The sequence below is a fragment of the Periplaneta americana genome, chromosome 9 (genome assembly GCF_040183065.1).
Source record: "Periplaneta americana isolate PAMFEO1 chromosome 9, P.americana_PAMFEO1_priV1, whole genome shotgun sequence".
In the NCBI taxonomy this organism is placed as follows: domain Eukaryota; kingdom Metazoa; phylum Arthropoda; class Insecta; order Blattodea; family Blattidae; genus Periplaneta; species Periplaneta americana.
In genome coordinates, this window is record NC_091125.1 from 127,138,262 (window position 1) to 127,153,376 (window position 15,115).

Below are 15,115 nucleotides of genomic sequence, written 5' to 3' on the forward strand. Positions count from 1 at the left end.
AATGGACATTGAAATGATTTACATTTATTTCAAAAGAAAACAAAACTTGCTGTCTCTTTATCTTGCCATGTTCTGTAGACTTATTTAGAATCATTTTGATGTCTGACTTCGAAATCATTGAAACATCTGGAAAAGTGAATTTTCCACGACTTTTCAAACTTTTGCTAAAAAATAAAATGAATTTTTGATGACAACAAAGCTTATAATTATAAAAATTTAATTTAAATCTTTATTATTTTTAATATTTTTTTAATGTTGTGAATAATTTTTTATTTAAGAAACCATTAAAATGTAATATATCCATTATTTTAAGCTATAGTTCCTAAATTGGTTACTAGTATGTTCATTTTTAATGTTAGTTACCGGTAAATGTAATATAATTACAGCTTATTTTTGCAAATCATTGGTAAATGGGAACAGTGAGACGTCTCAGTGTACCCTTCAATGGCATGTCTCACTGTTCCCTTTACACATAGTTCGTTTAAAAATGGCACCATCACTTCAACATCAAAACAAGAAAGACGAAACTTTGCAAAACATAACATCAAATACCATAGTATTAGGTAACAAAACATTCATATTTCTATTTAATTTGTATATCCAATATAACCTTCATTAAACACAAGCCAAAATTTTACTTCTAGAGTGAAAAATTAAGAATTATTTTTTCATCATTCACCTTTATAACTAGAATCAAATCGAGTATGAAAATACTGTTACTTTACTCATGCAACATACAACTCCACTGTTACAAATATTTCAATATAAAAATGTACCATCCAATAAAAAATGTCTCACTGTTCTCCCTGTCTCACTGTACTCACTTCTCCTCTATTAACTGGCTCCAAAAAGCCTGTATTACGCTTCTTCTGAAAATGAAAGAGTAGATATAAAATTCTCATGTAAAGAAAAAGGAATGGTCTTTAAGACTCAATATGGGAACCAAAAATTGAATAACCGTCGAGATCATCCAGTGAAATCTGCGAAATTTTTTCTTCCTTCTCTTCATATTAAAATAGTTTAGACAAATACTTTATAAAGAATTCGAACCGAAGTGAGTGAGAGCTTGCTTGTCGATTAGCTACTGTTGGGAGTCACCAGGGATACTCCTGAGCTGGAATACAAAAGAGGAAAACAAATAGAAAGTGGAGTTCGTCAAGATAAGTGACAATGTTTCATAAGATACGTACATGTAATTTAGTATATTTCTGTTGAAAAAAAAGTTGTAATTATCGTAAAGCTGAACCAAACCGACATTTTGATTGTAATATTCGTGTTCAACGTCTTACAATGCATAATATGTAGAGATAGGGTTCACTGACGTTGCAAACAAATTGTTAAAATTTGTTGAACAATGCTATCAACATTTTTACAAAGTCATGGTGGTTGTTTACTTTCCAGCAATAGGTCGTTATTACGCACCAGTACTCTGTTACGCACGAAGTGTGGTTGCGAGCGTTATCATACAAAACAAAATACTGTATTACTGCGAGTTAAAGGAGACCTTATCTCTAACATTTACACAGCGCAGAGTGGAGATGTGTCGCAATGCAATATTATCGATTTGACAGAAGCTACAAGTTGCATGAGGATTTATCGTACCTAACAAAAATGTACAATAATCATATCTTTACTGATCTTAGCGAGCGATGACATAAGGTATGTTGCCAATAGACAGTTTTTCTATCTTTGGCTTAAATAAGAACGTCTATATGTGGAGCTTGTTTCCAAAAGGTACCAAATCCACAATTTTCGAAAAATGAGTTACAGATGGCAGCACATTCTTAGCTACCTCTAGAACGGAAACACTAACCATTTCTCTCGAAAAGTACCAAATCATATCTCCAGAAGTCACTGAAAACAGTGTTTTACAGCAGAAAATACCACATCCATGCTCAGTTTGATGCCAAAACATTCCAAATCTCTGTGTTCCTATTGGTTCTCAACTTTGCGTCACTGATATGTCAAGAGTTGTGCAGCAATTTCGTTGACTATTGTGGTGACGTATTAGTTGTTTGGGCTGCTGTGACATTAACGAACCCCCATTTTACAGTAATATTATAAATTCTGAGTCTGTTGTTAGAACAGAGGATTAGGATAACATTGTTGTTAATTATGATGATTAGAACAAACACAGCCTCTATTTTGTGAAATTTAATTAAGAATATTTAATAATATGTATTTAATTTTATAGTGTTTGAGAATAATTCCTGTACATCCCCATTCATGCCAATATCAAAGTCATGTTCAGGATGCTGAGAAAAAATATTTGAAAGTTTTGCTAGCATCCATGGGCTATTGTGACATTAACAAACTCCCACTTTAGGCATATAGTAATTTTATAAATTTTGAGTCTGTTTTTAGAACAGAGGATGAGGACAACACTGATGTTAAATATGATGATTATAACAGCAAACATAGCCTAAATTTGTGAAATGAAAAATGTTGAATTATGTATTCACTTTTACAGTGATAGTAAATAACTCCTGTACTGCACATCTCCATTCATAATACTGAATTATTTCATGCCAATCTGCACCACATCCAATTTTGTTGCCAAAATGTACCAAATCCAAAATAAAACCATCAATAACTTCTTATAAATGTGTGAAATATCTTAAATATAGCTAAATATGATTGATGACACACAAAGAATAGTGACACGAAGTCATAACAATATATAATATTTTTTTTAAGGCTATGAGCAGTTTTTTTCATTTCCTGTAAAATTAGGTCTGTTGGATTTGGTACCTTTTGGAAACAAGCTCCACATATATCCTCCATCCATGTATGGCACAAGAAACAAAGGAGCACAATGCAAGCCCAAGATCACAACAGATACTGTTCTCCAACCAGGAGATTAACCGTGAAAGGAATGTGCTTACTATTGCGTCATCTATTGGAGCGAAGTAGATAAATAATATTACCGTTATAACGTCAGTTTAAAAACCATGCGCTCTCCTGCATATGTTATTTCCTGCATGAAGAGATTAAAAGACCAGGAGATTAACTGTGATCTAATTTTGTAACTAGGGTAGTATCAATACGTATGTATCAATGTTATGGTTTGTGCTGTGAGAGCTAGCCAATAGAGATAAGAGTACCCACGTGTGTGACCTTATGACATCTTATGACATCAACATTCATTCACAGCATTACCCCGCTCCGTTTCATCCGGCAGAGACTTTCTCGTGGTTGGAGCACGGTATAAGTCTCGCAAGTACGGATTACCGACGCGGCGGAAGGAATGCGAATCGAATACTGCGATAAGGAAGAGCGGGCGGGAGAAAAGGTCAAGAGTACAGTCGGAAGAGAAATGACATCGATAGAATCAGTCTTGCGTTGTGATAGTTACATTACGACTTTAGTTTGTTCCATTGCATGTGAATACGTGTCTTTTATCGCACGGTATTATTATTTCATTCGTAAACATATGTTGCGCGTTTAATTAGCTTCGAATGTTTCTCTTGCTACGTTCTTTATTTCCACAGCGATGTCCTCATTTGTTCTTCTTCTTGGAAGAGCCAGTACTTCCATCGGCTCGCACCTCTCCCCCCTCGGCGTGCCTACATATACACGTCAAAACAGACTGCAACGCCTCCATAGGTTTTCGGTAATCGTTTCTTGAGCGAACTATACATCACACTAACATAAGAAAAATAAAAACATGTACGAGGATCCAGGAAGCCAAAAGGTATAAGTGCATGTTTTTAAAAACATGAGATAAGTAACCTTATATGTTCTCTTTGGATCACATAGGATATAGATATAGGTCTCGCAACCACGGATTACCGACAGAAGGAATGCGAATCAAACACGGCGATAAGGAAAAGCGGGCGAGAGGAAAGGTCACGAGATAACTTGAATGATATTCGAGAGTACAGTCGGAAGAGAAATGACATCGATAGAATCAGTCTTGCGTTGTGATATAGTTACATTACGACTTTACTTTGTTCCATTGCATGTGAATGCGTGTCTTGTATCGCACGGTATTATTATTTCATTCGTAAACATATGTTGCGCGTTTAATTAGCTTCGAATTTTTCTCTTCCTACGTTCTTTATTTCCACAAAGATGTCCTCATTTGTTCATCTTCTTGGAAGAGACAGTACTTCCTTCGGCTTGCACCTCTCCCCCCTCGGAGTCCCTACATACATACGTGAAAACAGACAGCAACGCGACCATTGGTTTTCGGTAATCATTTCTTGCGCGAGCTATATATTAATACCATTTGGCTTTCGGAGAGTTGCAAATATTGTGATGATATGAGATATCGACAGTGACATTCTCAAGAATTGTAAATATTTTGGAACCACATTGCGTGTTCTGTAAAAGACTACAAGAATGTCAGATGAAGAATATAATATTTGTAACTTCGTGCATGGTAAGCAGATTAAATTTCTCTACAAAAAGTTATAAAGCATGCCAGAAGAAAATTGACAGAAAATCTTCAATGAATATTCGTAGACGGAACATTCTACTGACGATTCTTGCTTTCGGCATCCATTAAATAGGCCTACACTCTTCAAAATGAAGTGAAAACAATGTAATATTATTGTAGGCCTACAAATAAAAATAATCGAAACTTTTGTTCATTAAATCTAATCTTTCAAAACTTATTAGTAGACTTCGTGGAATTGCCACGAGATTCGCAAGGTTTACTGCGCACGCGGAATAGACTGTATGAGGAACGGGCGTGCAAAGGATGGAGTATGCCTCTAATGTAAACACCGAGCAGTATACTGCGGTTACAATAAAACCTGTATCCTGTATTCAACAAATGTAATGAATGATCATTGAAGTAGGAACTGTCTAAACATATAAATACACAGTTATTTTATAGTGATATATTAACTCTTAAAATTTAATGTAAGATACTCACATAATCCTTGAATATGTACATTACAGTGAAGAGTTACATATATTTTGAGCGACTGCAAAGTAACCTCCTTCGATGGTCACTTAGACAGTTTTTATATTAGGAAAATGTACATTCAACATCACACGATGTAATATGTGCATATTTGAAGAACGGAAAGTCACTACTTTTTAGTGCCCCAACTTCAGACGTCTTGTCGTGGCCTGATAGTACATCATTTATGATACGAAGTTGTGAATAGGCAGAATTTTTAGCAATAATGTTTCTCAACTTACATTTCACTTTTTCTGAAATTAGTGAATTGTTATTTTGGATAATGGTTTGTGATACTTTATCCACTATATTAAGGGCTTCTGAGAGTTATACTTTAGACGATTCTAACAGGGTGATGCTTTTGGACACGATTTTAAAATTAGAATCAATGAGCAGAATATCTTCCAGTAGCTGTTCAGAAAGCAATGATTATACAGCTGCAACAGCGGAACTGTCTGTGTTATCCAATGCATCAATTATCTTCATTATTTTTCCGTAATGTTCTGCATAATAATTAACAGAATCCAACCACGTTCCCCAACGGTCAAGACTGGCTGCGAGGGTAAGGGTATTCCAGGGACAATTATTTGGAACAGCTACACTCTCATTGTAGTATGTTTGATTGAATTCTTGTCTGCACTGAACAAATGTTAAACTTTGACTATTCCAAACAAAGTAATGCAAAAACAAGTGCTTACATAGGTAGACATTAGCTGTAGCTGCTCTATCTATTTGGACCGATCACAACTCTCGCTCACCTCCTCTATACTACCGTACATCGGCAACCTGATAGCATGGTGCGTGTGGCAATTCAACGAAGTCTACTTATTAGTATTTTCTACTCCTGAAATAAAATAAAATACAAGACGTAAGGTAGACAAGTAGGCCTAAAGGCAAATAACCTGGATTACTTTAAAAATAAGGGCAATATCAAGCTCCGCAACAAAAAAATAACCCTGTCGAACTTTTATCAAAATGCGCAACTATCTCCCCTCATCAGTTACCCTCATTCTTTCACATAAATACTAAGCAGATTCCCTTCACACTACAGAGTAAACAAATTAGTGCTGTCAATATTGTGTGCTCTGTTCTAGGCTTAGGACTGCAGCATATGCCTTTATATCGATCAATGCTGACTGTTTAAAAATTGCTTACTAATGTTAAAAACAATAATCACCGTTATCGCTTCCTGTGTTGACTACTTGTCGAGCTTCATGAACCTCTTTGTAGTTTAGGTAGTATTGGATGAAGTTTTCTTCTTTGCGTGCATAAGTTCCTTCTTGTTAGGTTTGTATCCCTGGTCGTTATTGTCTCGCTTATTTCTTGTGGGGCTTAGCAGATTTCTCTCCTGATTAATTTTGAAGGTTTGTGAAACAAGTCTTCTTCATTGGATTTGCGTTTCGCGGCATTTGTAATCATCTGACGTTGTACATTTACATCTTTTTGATGGTAGTGGTTTCCTCTTGTATTTAAAAGAATATCACCTTCAACAGTTGTCAGCTTGGCATTACACATTTTCGTTATACACCTCCATTTCTGTTCTTCTCTGTTCTTGCAATACTTCCTGTATTTATATCTATCACCTACAGTTCTTTTCAGTGGCGGCTTCCGCGTATTTCTTAAGAGGAGGAAAGAAGGTAACAGGACGAAATGACACCTTCTTGAATGAAACATGCTACAAATTATCCAACATGCACACATGTAAGACCAGGTAGTGTTGGGGTTGACCTTCCCTTCTGTATAGTAATAATCTGTTCTTGTAAACTGAGTTTCCTAAATTTTCCATAAAATATAATGTTTTCACTTCCATTCATTGTTGAATAATTGCACAAATTAACAATTACAAGGAAATTCACCTCGCAGCATTTTTCGAGCACACTACAGCATCACACGTGTTGGAAGAGACTATAGCAACTAACACGTAATCGGAACCACGAAAATGGGAATGGGAAATAATCTGAGGAAAGCGAGAACACTGCACCCACCCATGTGGTCTGTGTTGCCACATGTACATTGTACAAGTTCAGTATCACATGCTTTTGAAGAATATCAGTTCTTGTAAAGCCATACTACCATTATTGTTCAAAGTTGCCGGTATCCAATTTTTTATGTTAAAAATAATGTAGTTTGGAGAACCTAGGTACTTACTTTCAATTTCAAATACAGTATATTTGTACAAAACTGACAACTTGGCTGTTGCCCTGTCTAGTACACAATGAACGGAAGTGAATTTCAGGGGCCAAAAAGATCTGCGATACTAACGTAGAACTACTTCCTATTTGTTTTATATAAACACGACTTTAACTTTCAAATATCCTTGAAAGTTTCAAACCATGAATAGTAGCCTATATAAAGTGCAATGAATAATATTTTTGATTTATAATTTTAAAAAAAAGTTTATATGGTCTCTTTCATAGCGTTGCCTTAAAACTGTTTTACTGTGCCTTCTCCTAGTTGTGTTATAGTCTGGTTGAATGCAAGATCGTTAGATGGCAGCGGTAGCGAGCTTCCTGCACGACCAGTCGGTTTCTATTTCCCGCCCATGCGCTGATTCAGAGGAGGATCTCCTCCCTCTCCGTTCATTTACTCGCTTTAAAACTCTGCTTCTTTCTCTGGCCGCTAGTGCGCTGTTGTCTATGTGTGCTAACTGCAGTAAAGGAGGAATGGATTGGCTTTCCTCCACACAAACAATCTCGCATCTTTCTCACAGTTTTCTAGCAGCACATGAGCGCGCATCGTTTAAAACTCGATCAATCGAGGTTTTCTTATAGCTGAGAACTTAAAAATATCGAATCTTCCTTGAATTTCAAGGCATATATTTTATTTCTTATTTACTTTCAAAAGAAGAAAAATGTGAGGAGGACGTTCTTCCCTTCCCTCCCCCGAGGAACCGCCACTGGTTCTTTTCCTCTTTGACTGTACATTTTAATCATATTCCTTATAGTAGCTGCAGATCGAGGTACGTACAGTGTGGAGAAATGACTGTGCCATAGCTTCGCGCGGTGTAATAAATGCTGCGCGCGCACACGGAAAATAGTACCCGAGCTATCACAGTAGGGGAGAGGAAAACGGTGGGGATAGTTGTTATTGTTGTGTCAGCGAAACATATTTGCGGAGTTTGAATATATATTTGCGGAGCTTGATAACACCAAAAAATAATATTACACCTATTGTACTTCTTTTTCCACATGTATTTTAACTATTCTTTCTGACATACGAATAGGTAACTGACAACCAACAAGTGTTTTATAAAACATAATACTACCGTGTTGGTTATGATTGTGAATTATGACTTTATGACCTGTCTTGGTTTTTAGGGAATCTGAATAACTACAGACTCGGAGAGATTTTAGTTTGTTGTTACTACAGTTTACAGCACTACAAGCATTTATTTTATTCAGAGACTTTATTATAAAATTATTTAAAAGTTATTAACAACCCACGCCCTTTTCATAAGAACGTGCTGGCATTAGCAATATTGGTCTATGGTATTATTATTATTTTTATTATTATAATAAATAGAAAACTGTCAGCACAATAATGTGCCTTGATTAATAGTCAAGTACCTTATAAATGAAATCACATCAAAACAAAATCAATCCTAGCAAACCTATGACCTATTGCTTCACCTATTGCTACAATTTCTATGTTAATTGAAGTTAAAATTTCATCAAACCTGTATATTCATTTGTTCGCACGTACGTCATATTAGCAATAAACCTCAGTGCATGTAACTGTATCGTATAAGTAGGATAAGTTAGTCCACACCTATGGAGTGATGGTTAGCGCGTCTGGCCGCGAAACCAGGTGGAACGAGTTCGATTCCCGGTCGGGACAAGTTACCTGGTTAAGGTTTTTTCCGGGGTTTTCTCTCAACCCAATATGAGCAAATGCTGGGTAACTTTCGGTGCTGGACCACGGACTCATTTCACCGGCATTATCACCTTCATCTCATTCAGACGCTAAATAACCTAAGATGTTTATAAAGCGTCGTAAAATAATTTACTAGAATATTATATAAAGGATAAGTTACCTCTCACCACAGTTTAACTGTCGGGAGACTCCTGACGCACATGACGTTATTCAAAAGTCGTTTCAAAGATCGAAAACAACCTTCCGTAGTTACTAAGCCAAAGCACTGTGTTCTCTTGTTTTCAAATTCTCAATGTCTACTCATTTCTAAATAAGACCTACTGAAGGTGACTCAGGAGAAGACGAATGTGGAGTGAGGAAAAAGGATAGTAACAGATAACGTTACGACAGCAGTGCAATACTTGTACTAATAGTAAGCAGAAAAGATGTTTCCGCTTACTAGTAGCCTAGATCATATATACTAACAGATAGCTCTTTTATATAGGCTTTAGGGTTTGCAGTCGAGGCCGGCTTGATGTAGTTCAATAATCGTCAACAGATGGCACAACGACCAACACCATCACGAGACACGAACTCTGAACCGGTCTGGTCGGTCTAAATCGATTATTTCCTGCTTACGAGATTATCTCGTATGTACTGTCGACAACTGATGACCATGGATAAATATTATTGGCCTATATGACCTCGGCAAGTTCGGAACGAGGGAGCTAAATATAGTTGTCACGTGGGCGAAGCGAAGAGATAAGATAAAGTACGCCTTTGTATTGAATAGAATGCAATACAATCTCTCGGCGCAAAGCCAATGTACCTATATAGAATATAGAATATGTAGACCATGTTATAAAGTTATCGGTCGGCTAAATTATGATTCGTTATCTCTTCTGTTTTTATATATTTGTCGTGAATATTATTTATATTATCAACTGAGTGTATAACATAATTTATCCGTTAATTGATATTTTACTAAGATAAATCCAAAGAATAATGGGAAATAAGGGACCAAACACTGAAAAATAAATAAAATAAGAGAATTTGACGTTCATAATTATAATGTTGTCGGAGTTTCGTTATACTTTACTTTGAATTATTTTAACTTGCACCACAAAAACGTATGAAAATTAATGTTAACATTACCTATTTAGTTATGATAGTAGTATATTGGAAAATTTGTGCATATAGCCTGATTACAATATATAAGTAATACTATCCTAACCTAAGCAATAGTAGTCTTGTTTATTTCATACATGTTCGTATAATTATACAAAAACAAGAATAATCTAGTTCGCAGCCTGTGATGTCTCGTTTACAGTATTATATAATATACATATTACGATATTTACTAGGTACTTTAACAATATATAGTTAATAATATAAAATATACAGGCCTAATCCATTACCAAGAAATACCCCTTCCCTCACATTTTCAATACTGTTTACCTCAAAAGGCCTTCAAATCTTAAAAACTATTAGACACTGGATTAAAATAGTCATGTTGATGTAGGCCTACAACATTACATTTTTTTGTTACTACTCCTGATCCCATTTTAACAGTTTCAGGTTTTGTAATTTGTAACAATACTAACAATACTGATGGGTCATTCCATAGTGACACACATAACATTTTCGAAGTAACTATGATCTTCACAGGATATTTAATTAAATACTTAAGAGTTTATGAAAGAGACATCACTGTCTTTTAACGTAAGCATTCCAAAATATAAACAGAAAATCTTAATGAAAAGGAATAATTAATCGTGTAAAAAATATGAAATATTATATGGTGTGACGAACATTTTCTTGCCACTTAATTTATTACCAAAATGGAAAATATTCATATTATTGTTCCAAATGACATAAATAGTTGTTTTCCAAAGAATTAAGACACTTGTGTAGTACATGTAACTGCTGACATACTTTAATCAAAATAACAGTGCCATTAACAAATAAAATATTACGAATTATATTGTGACACACGAACATTTCTGCCAAGTTGATTACTATTTTTTTCAGATGCATATCGAGATTTATACACAGTGCCTACAGTTCTTATTATACAAAGCAACACTTGATTACACTAAAATACACATTCAGATTTAAAATGTTCTTGGTTATTTACAACCATATGTGGTGATATCTCCTGTGTAATATCATGTGCTGAATATACCAATATAGGCTATCTATTTTTCCTCCCATTTGTAGTACTTTCCTTTCTTGAACATCACGGAAACTTTAAATTCATCACCACAAGCTTTTGTAACTTCCTCTGCTTATCTGACGTCTTTTTTTTAAATTGATTATTTAACGATATTGTATCAACTACTAGGTTATTTAGCCTCGATGGGATTGGTGATAGTGAAATGATATTTGGCGAGATGAGGTTGAGGATTCGCCATAGATTACATGACATTCGCCTTACAATTGGGGAAAACCTCGGAAAAAACCTCAACCAGGTAACTTGTCCCAATCAGGATTTGAACCCGGGCCCACTCATTTCACGGTCAGATGTGCCTACCATTACTCCACAGCAGTGGACCGAACATGGGTTATGTACATTAATTCTTTTGACTTTCAGTTAGCTTTCTTAAGAATACGCATAAAGAAATGTAGTGTTTTCAGGCTATCCTTGTAATATTAGTGACTTATTTCAACCAGTTTGTTACTAAAATATATACAGTACCTAAGTGTTTACTTGTGGCACTGGTGATCCATTTAATTGGTATATGAGACGAATTTAATTTTGTGTTTTACAGAAGGATACATATTGATTTACTTTTGCTCACATTGATTTTAATTTTATTTGTTGTAGTCCAGTTTTCAATAACGTCAAGCTAGTTTTGCAAGGCGGTGATACAAGATTTATCACTAATTTTTTCTATATATATTATACAGTCATCCACGAATAACCTTGCCTGAGAAGTGGCATTTCTATTCAAATCCTACAATAATTTTCAGTAAATATTTTGCACCGAGAAGCTATTATACATTTAATTTTACTTCTGAGACCAGTGAAATATATGCCAATTTTATTAGAAAGGTGCATGTATAATTATCCAATAGCATGATGTTATCTGCAACAAAAACTAAAGGGCATGAAAGAAAAGAAGAAAACATTAATGCTGTGGTTCTTAGAGTTCCATTAGAGTTACACGTTCATTGTCCACTGAAAGTTGTATTTCTCTATTGAAGTGTAAAAGAGAAACTCTCATAAATTATGTCAGAAACAAAGAGAAAGGCACCACCCAAATATGTGGGATAATTAATTTAATAACGTTATTACCGGGACTTGAAAAAAGCAATCATATGTAATGGGTGGGGAAAAAAATACTTTTTAATCGCGCTTCTATAGTTCGACAATGCAGACTATTCAGAGTTTTGCCTGACAGGTGAGCTACCATAAATTCCTTGAAGTCCTAGTTATTATTGAAGCCAAATGTGTGTCTATTGTCAAGAGTCCATTTTATTTATACTTGTTAAGACATCATTCATAGACTAGTTACCACTTTCAGTTTTGATACTACATACATTGAAATTAATCTATTATTATTCGTCCTATTTATACATTTATATTGAATGATTCGGTCTACCTTCATAACACATCTCATCAACAATACTCGATAAAGTTGAATTAGCTTCCATGCTGCGTTGTATTTATTTTGTCATGTTCCTATAGCAGGAATATTAAATAGGAATTCCTTAAAACAGATTTATATTCACTCCTATGCCTTTATATAGAATACCAGTACATATACTGTATTTCTTAAGATTTGGTTACTTTATAAACAGTATGTTAGTGCAAGAACTCTTTTTTTCATATTTAATAATTCTGGCATGTGTCATTAAATATGCTTGAGACCTCTGTCTCTCTGAATTACTCTTTACTAACTGGAAACATATTCCAAATTTATATTTTAAAAAAGTATTAAAATATCCTCACAATTTAGAGCATAACAATTCCCGAAATAATCATCCTACATTAAATTATTAAGATAAAAATGATTCAATCTATCGCTTGTAACAATACCTTTATGGTCCTAATAAATTAAGAAATAATTTACATCCAACAGATTTATTTTAAAATGGCCTGCAGTTATTATTTTGAATTTTATTGTACCTTAATAAATTGAGTTAAGGTACAATAAAATTTCATCAAGTTTCAAACAAAGTAATTCCATCTTTCCAACAGGGGGACAATAAATACTTAAAGTAATGCTAAACTCGAAAAACTTATTGATGCAACTTAATTTCATATTCTATACCACTAGCACCAAAAAAAAAAAAGTATCTTATTGTTCATACTGATTCAAGATGAATAGTTTCTTAGTGTTTGTCCATTCCACTTTTTTTATTGTCCTTCCCATTTCTATTTCTCTCATTTTTAGTAGGTACTTCACATGTAATATATGTTTTATTTTAATACATATAATGACCATGAAGATAAAATGGATTTGAGGGAGGTGGGGTATGATGATAGAGACTGGATTAATCTTGCACAGGATAGGGACCGATGGTGGGCTTATGTGAGGGCGGCAATGAACCTTCGGGTTCCTTAAAAGCCATTTGTAAGTAAGTAAGTAATGACCATGAAGATATTTGGATATGTCTTACAAAATTCTTGCTGAAGACCATTGTGGTAATATTCTGCCGCATCTGTAGTTTGTACATTTCGAAATTTTCGTGCTTCAGCCCAGAATTCAGGCGGGGGGAGGGGAGGTTGATGTGCCAATGTAGTTTTCCAGAATATAATAATATTCAAAACATTCTCTAATAGGAGGGGCCTCTGATATTAGCTCTGCAAAAAATCTGATACCGGTACTTCTGTTGCTGGTAAATAAGAAAGAACGAAATATAAAAATTTTTAACCACTTTCGAATTTCAGGTGCTTTGTGTCTCAGCTGCTGGTTTGATATACTGTTTGTTTCCTTTAATTTTCCAGAGCAAAAACTGTCCTAAGCGAAATTTACACTCTGTAATTTTAACACTGGGAACATTTATTTTGGCAGCATTGTGTGATGCTATTTCATAATATAACAAGAGCTTTGAAATGATTAACTGCTAACTACTTACCTGGGTGAAGCGGTTCCTGTGATTTCTGAAGTGAAAACCGTTCAATTTATAAGGAATTTTTTTGTGGAGATGCAGTTGATTGTATATGCAAGGTGTAAAAGTGCCTAAACTAACTGACCCCAGTGCTGTCATGGAGGCCACATGAGGCCATATATCGTATGGAACCTACAATTTTTTTTAATTAATCGTATGGGGAAATGAAAATTTTGTCTGTAAGGAGCCATACGGCATATGGTGCCTAAGTTTTGTACGTGGAGATCTATACAGATCTTAGATCATCTCTTCCTGTTCCTACTGTACCTATTTTGTTTGATGTTCATAAACAAAAATTATCCACCTCTTCAGCACTGGAATCCAGAATTATATAAAATAATGGTTGAAAAACAAGAAGTGCTGCAAATATACACTCCAAGATTCATCGAGACAAGTGTGCATCTATGGTGGTGCTACATGGTGTATTCTTTAAATCAAACTTGTACAATTAAATTGTAAAGCAAAACAATTTATTTACTTCTTCTTTAATATTAAAAAAAAATAATTAAATGGCAATTGGAGAGATAGAGAGAGGAGAGTAAAATATATTTCAAGGGAGAAAACAAGGGGTGGGGTGTATGGCCAAGAAAAAAATTACCATGACAGCACTGACCAAACCTAACCTGTTTACAGACTCGTGTATGCAAGGTGAATAAGCGGAGTATGAAGGAAACTACCTCAGCGCTAGTTTAACTGTTATAGATGAACTATATAAAGAATTTCAAGTGTCAATATTGTCTCAAAGGTTTCTGTGTAACAAACTTCATTTAGAAATGTCCATCTGCGATTATGTTAACTGCAGAAGAAGGAAGAAATATTGTCGTCATATGAAGTTACTCAAATTTCCAATTAAGGACAAGGAAAGGCTACAAAAATTATTTTTGATTTCACCCTTATAAATTGAACTATTTTCACTTCAGAAATCACCGTAACTACCTCAGCACTAGTTTCAGTAATTTAAGGACCAGTATAAAGTAAATTTGATTAAAGTTAGAAAGAAATTCGTAAGGGAGGCGGTCAGGAGGGATTGAGGTTGTCTACTAATTCGTTACAAACAACTATTATAGGCTATTTCATTTGACTAACGATGATTTGTAGAGAGCAAAATACCTACAGTAGGGTAAAGAATCTAAATCAGTACGTTTATGAGAACGGATATAAAAGTGTCAGGAAAATAACAGAATTACCGTATATTGCAATTAACTCTGCATTGGCAGAGAAACCGCACAGGGT